Source organism: Oncorhynchus mykiss, chromosome 1, assembly GCF_013265735.2.
Source record: "Oncorhynchus mykiss isolate Arlee chromosome 1, USDA_OmykA_1.1, whole genome shotgun sequence".
NCBI lineage: Eukaryota > Metazoa > Chordata > Actinopteri > Salmoniformes > Salmonidae > Oncorhynchus > Oncorhynchus mykiss.
In genome coordinates this window covers 13,755,648-13,762,551 of record NC_048565.1, presented here as the reverse complement: position 1 = coordinate 13,762,551, position 6,904 = coordinate 13,755,648, and positions in this window count along the sequence as shown.

Genomic DNA, 6,904 nt, shown 5'->3' with positions numbered 1-6,904 from the left:
AGTTACAGTTTTGACTTAAATCAGCTTTAAGATCTATGGCAAGTCTTGAAAATGACTGTCTTGCAATGATCAACAACCAATTTTTTTTTAAAGAATGATGGACAAACATTGTATATTCCAGGTTTGCAAAGCTCTTCGAGACTTACCCAGAAAAACTCCCAGTTGTAATTTGCTGCCAAAGGTAATTCTAACATGTATTGACTCAGGGCTTTGAATACTTGTCTAATCAAGATACAGTATAACGCACGCATGCACACACACACACACACACACACTTTATTTGACTCTATTTACTATCTATCCAGATGCCTAGTCACTTTACCCTGCCTTCATTAACATATCTACCTCAAATACCTTATTATTATCTATTCTGATGTCTAGTCACTTTACCCTGCCTTCATGTACATATCTACCTCAAATACCTTATTATTATCTATCCTGATGCCTAGTCACTTTACCCTGCCTCCATGTACATATCTACCTCAAATACCTTATTATTATCTATCCTGATGTCTAGTCACTTTACCCTGCCTTCATGTACATATCTACCTCAAATAACTTATCTATTCTGATGCCTAGTCACTTTACCCTGCCTTCATGTACATACCTACCTCAAATACCTTATTATTATCTATCCTGATGTCTAGTCTCTTTACCCTGCCTTCATGTAGATATCTACCTCAAATACCTTTTATTATCTATCCTGATGTCTAGTCACTTTACCCTGCCTTCATGTACATATCTACCTCAAATAACTTATCTATTCTGATGCCTAGTCACTTTACCCTGCCTTCATGTACATATCTACCTCAAATAACTTATCTATTCTGATGCCTAGTCACTTTACCCTGCCTTCATGTACATACCTACCTCAAATACCTTATTATTACCTATCCTGATGTCTGGTCTCTTTACCCTGCCTTCATGTACATATCTACCTCAAATACCTTATTATTATCTATCCTGATGCCTCGTCACTTTACCCTGCCTTCATGTACATACCTACCTCAAATACCTTATTATTATCTATCCTGATGTCTAGTCTCTTTACCCTGCCTTCATGTACATATCTACCTCAAATACCTTATTATTATCTATCCTGATGCTTAGTCACTTTACCCTGCCTTCATGTACATATCTACCTCAAATAGCTTGTACCTCTGGACAGAGATCTGGTACTGGCACTCCCTGTATTGTAGCTCCATCGTAGTGTATTTTATTCACCTTGTGTTACTACTTGTATTTTTAACTTAAAAAAAACTTTGCATCGTTGTGAAGGGGACGTAAGCAAGCATTTCACTGTAAAGTTGACAAATAACACATAACAAATAACAGCTGATTTGATTTGGATTGTTACTCTGCAGAATATGTAATAGAATCAATATCTGAGCTGTGTGTGTGTGTGTGTGCGCGCGTGTGTGTGCGCGCGCGTGTGTGTGTGTGTGTGTGTGTGCGCGCGCGTGTGTGTGTGCATGCGCGTGAGTGTGCGCATGTGTGTTCGTGGATGTGTGTTTGTACAGGCATGGGTGAGAGTATGTCCCTGTCGGCTTGCCAGCCACCTTACAGACCAAGTCTAGTTCGTTTATAGGGACTTAGTTTGTCTTCTTCTTTCCTTTCTGTCGATGTAGAAGGTGTTGTTTTTCATCAGTGGCCTCTTGTATTTTTCTGTCCTTCCTCACAATAAATCTCTCTATTCCATGGTTGACAATGGGACAACAGAGTACTGGAGAGTCCATTGGAGGAAACACAGAGAGAGAGAGAGAATGGGAGGAAGTGTTTTAGTAAGGTATTATCTATTAAGGTCCTAAGAGATTCTACTAGGTGATTGAAATGGTCTGTGTGAACACTGTGAAAAGAGAGAGGCATTCGACCACAGAACTCACATGTAAAGTTGGGCTGCATCCCAAATAGTACCTTATTCCCTACCTAGTGCACTATGGCCCTATGGCACCTGTGGGCTCTGTTCCAAAGTAGTGCACTATGTAGGAAATAGGGTACCATTTGGGATGCAGACCTGGAAGAGGAGTATTTCCCTTAGTCATTACTCTTCATTGGAGTCCAATAACTCTTTCTTTATTGAGGTCAGTTCACCAGCCTGTGGTAAAATGGATGACGCACACACACAACACACACACACATACAGGCACGCACACACACACACACACACACACATACACACACACACACACAGGCACACACACGTACTCTCTCTCTCCTCTCATTTCTCTCAACTCCCTCCCTCCCAAAATGGGGGTCGGTGAGAGGTAGGGCCCCAAATTCATTAGACCAATTTCATAATTTCACATCTTAACAGTGACCATTCACATCTTTTGCAGGCTTAGTGATTTTTGTATTTTAGTTTCTATCCGACTGAGGTCATGAAGGTTAGCCCTCTGGCTGCCAAATGTAGAACTCCGCAACGTATTAATGCAAGGCCCGGCCGTGTTAATATTCTGCCAGAGTCCAGACCCAGACATTGTAGCAGGAGAGGAAAAAAGAGAAAGAGCCAGCAATCCATTTCTTTGTAAAGTAGTGCTGTCACAACCGTCCACTGTGTTGGGTAAAGGAGAGTAAGCGTGCTTCAGACTGGCTGCCAGGCCAGTAGAAGGAATATGCACGGCAGCATGCATGGAAGCACACTGTGTGTGTGTGCGTGCGTGCGTGCGTGCGTGTGCGCGTGTCTGCCTATGAGCCAACCCCCAAAACAGGTGCTGCTTATTTCACGCCCGCTGCCTGTTTTTAAGTGGCTTGGCGGGCACAGAGAGGGATTAAATGGAAGACTCTGATAAGGCCTGTGTGTTATTGGTTTGGTTTATTTACCCTCTTGTTCTTCATACTGAGTCATTGAGCTATTGTTAATATCCCAGCCCACATGTGCATTATAGTCTTACTGATTGACTGAGTGAGGCCACAATGAGGGTCTTTGTCAACCCCCTTTTGGGGGGGGGGCTTTAAAACACACACCCCTACTGCAGTTTGAGCTGTTGCTACGTGGCTCTGTTCAAAACGTCTTCCCTACTTCCATCAGAGACCTGAATGTCTTAAAGAGATGTGTTTCCACCATTGTGCAGGTGGACACATCCCTTAAGATGAGTTCCAGAGGGATTTGTATTGCTTTATTAGAGCAGAATGTGACCTCAGGTGACCTCAGGTGAAACGTGAGGTTTAAGAACAGAAAAAAACAGATGGAAAGATCTGCATTTAAGGGAGCAGGGGTAACCCAAAGCAATATGGGCATCATAACAATAATATACCATAAACCACCCACAGTCCCCCACCCGCCGTGACATAGTGCCCGCGGCGCCACTCTCATGCCAGCCTCCTCCAGTGCCAGGTTCCTGCTGGCAGGGAAGCCAAGTATCAGCTGAGTCGCTATGCCATACCATGCTATGCCTGAGCGCATGTATGATTATTGAACTGGCTTATCTGGTACCACGCCAGCCTGAAATGGGAAAACTAAAAGAAAGGGATTAGGAAGGGAGAGAGAGAGAGAAGGGGGGGGAGAAGGGGGAGAGAGACGGCAGGGCCTGAGGATTTATTTATTTATTAGCTCCTTTGATCAACACTTTATGAAGCCTGTCACCTTATCAGTGAATTCCTCTCCTGCACTTGGTCATGAGCGAAGTAACTGTAATTTCATGGCTTCTGTAACCTACGCAAATGTGCCAGTGAGGGGTGTTACGGGGGGGTAAACCATACTAAATCAAAATCGGGGTTTTGTTACTTTCCTTTTTTGTGTGCATTTCTTTACCACACCAACAAACAAACAAGGAAATGAAGTTTTATTTCAGTGATTAAATATCTCGTCTGGTGGTGACAGTCGACGTTGTCATTCTTTAAAGGGCTTTAATACTTGACCCATGTAGTCGAGTGGAGGAGACACCCACCCAGCTAGCATACAGACTTCCCTCCAGACTCTGAGGAGGAGTCATTTCTTTATCCATCCTAAACAGATTGTTATTGAACAGCAGATTTCATTAGCCCCAGTGAGCGATGCGTAATGGAGTAGAGAGGAAAGGGCGGCCATTTGGGTGTAAAATGGAGTGAGCCAAGATGAGGAGGAGGGAGAGGGAGCCAAGATAAGGAGAGGGAGTGAGCCAAGATAAGGAGAGGGAGTGAGCCAAGATAAGGAGAGAGGGAGTGAGCCAAGATAAGGAGAGATGGAGTGAGCCAAGATAAGGAGAGGGAGTGAGCCAAGATAAGGAGAGAGGGAGTGAGCCAAGATAAGGAGAGAGGGAGTGAGCCAAGATGAGGAGAGAGGGAGTGAGCCAAGATAAGGAGAGAGGGAGTGAGCCAAGATAAGGAGAGAGGGAGTGAACCAAGATAAGGAGAGAGGGAGTGAGCCAAGATAAGGAGAGAGGGAGTGAGCCAAGATAAGGAGAGAGGGAGTGAGCCAAGATAAGGAGAGAGGGAGTGAGCCAAGATAAGGAGAGAGGGAGTGAGCCAAGATAAGGAGAGAGGGAGTGAGCCAAGATAAGGAGAGGGAGTGAGCCAAGATAAGGAGAGAGGGAGTGAGCCAAGATAAGGAGAGGGAGTGAGCCAAGATAAGGAGAGAGGGAGTGAGCCAGGTAGATGTGTGTGTGTGTGTGTGTGTGTGTGTGTGTGTGTGTGTGTGTGTGTGTGTGTGTGTGTGTGTGTGTGTGTGTGTGTGTGTGTGTGTGTGTGTGTGTGTGTGTGTGTGTGTGTGTGTGTGTGTGTGTGTGTGTGTGTGTGTGTGTACAAGAGAGGGAGATGAGGGTATTACATGCAGTCCTCAAGTAGTTTATCTCTGATATTGAGACACATTTTTGTTCAAGTGTGTAAGATGAGAGAAAGAAAGAATGTGTAGTGGAAAGGTGTGTGTGTGTAGAAGAGGAGTAGAGAAAGTGTGTGTGTGTGCGCGCACAGGGTAAGGAAAAATAATTAGCTTATTGAGCAGTTTCAGACCACACCATTATCACTGTGCACAGGGCCACGGTCCAATGAGACTGCAACATGACCTCCAGCCCTCCAATCAGCACATGATCAGGAAGTAGAAATGAGTTGTGACAGAGTCAACAAGCAGCTCTCAGAAGGCCTGGCGATGCACATGAATCAGTCTTGACCTGTGCTTACCAAACTGAACAGGGGTAATGAAAGCCCTCCCTTGGGCAGTAACGCAGGCACTGTGTGTGTGTTTGCTTGCGTGCCTGAGCATACTGTACGCCTTTGGGTGTGTGAGTGTGCACCTTCTCTTTTGTATGTGTGAGTGTGGTTTTGTGCATACGCCTGTGTGTGTATGTCTGTGTGCGTACATCTGTGTGTGTACAGTAGGCTCATGTGTTGGAGGCTACGGGCAGAACAGTGCGCTCAAATACCTCAGAGAACCTTAAGCACAGGAAGTGATTCATCATTACATGTGTGGGGGAGATATTGTCCCCATACTGAACCAATTAGGGCCTGTCCTCTATGACCTGGGATGTGTCCCAACATAGTATTCCCACTAGGGAACCATTTGGGATGTAGTCCTGCTGCTGGGCTGAGAGGAGCTGAGGGGGCTCTGGAGCGTGGTACACTGCAATAATTACGTTGTGATTAAACACACATGGCTCGTGACCCTGCATGGATATACAGAGAGTCGTGACCTGTCCAGATATCTCTCTCTCTTGCTCTAGTTTTTCTCTTTTAGAGCTGAGAAGTTGCCAGAAACCAGGACGTACTTAAGGAGTGAGGGAGGGAGGGAAGGAGGGAGGGAAGGAGGGAAGGAGGGATGGACAGAAAGATGTATGAACTTTATGAAAGTCAGGGCCAGCTGGAGAACAAAGATTGCTTTATGTCCCAGCTGGCCACCGCCGCTGGGCTGTTTTGCTGCGCTAGCGAACATGATGTGAAGCCTGGATATCTTCTCTGGAGTTCTACTGGAGCTGACGACTAGGACTGTATCCCAAATGATACTCTATTCCCTACATAGTGCACTTCTTTTAGGCCAGGGCCCTATGTAGGCCCTATGTAGGGAATAGGGTGTCATTTGGGACGTAACTTACATTCACAATGCGACCCCCCCCCCCTACACACACACACCTCCAGCATGACGGTACAACACAGTCAGACTTTCAACTATCATAGACTTTATAAAAATAGAATACAGTTTTATTCCCATTCAGTGCTCAGCTTTCCACCCATTGAAGTCTGTTTAAAACACAGCTGGTTTCTCAGGTAGAACTTAAGTCTCTGGTTAAAAGGCTTGGACTAAAACCTCAGTGGTGCACTACTAGACTGGTTAAACTACTAGCCTGGTTAAACTACTAGCTTGGTTAAACTACTACTCTTCCAATAAGGACAGACCCCGGGCTGTAAGGTCTTCCAATAGGGACATACACCTGGCTGTAGGCCCTTCCAATAAGGACAGACCCCTGGCTGTAGGCTCTTCCAATAAGGACAGACCCCTGGCTGTAAGGTCTTCCAATAGGGACATACACCTGGCTGTAGGCCCTTCCAATAAGGACAGACCCCTGGCTGTAGGCTCTTCCAATAGGGACATACCCCTGGCTGTAGGCTCTTCCAATAGGGACATACCCCTGGCTGTAGGCTCTTCCAATAGGTACATACCATACCCCTGGCTGTGGGCTCTTCCAATAGGTACATACCATACCCCTGGCTGTGGGCTCTTCCAATAAGGACAGACCCATGGCTGTGGGCTCTTCCAATAAGGACAGACCCCTGGCTGTAGGCCCTTCCAATAAGGACAGACCCCGGGCTGTAAGGTCTTCCAATAGGGACATACCCCTGGCTGTAGGCTCTTCCAATAGGTACATACCATACCCCTGGCTGTGGGCTCTTCCAATAAGGACAGACCCATGGCTGTAGGCCCTTCCAATAAGGACAGACCCCTGGCTGTAGGCTCTTCCAATAAGGACAGACCCCTGGCTGTAGGCTCTTCCAATAA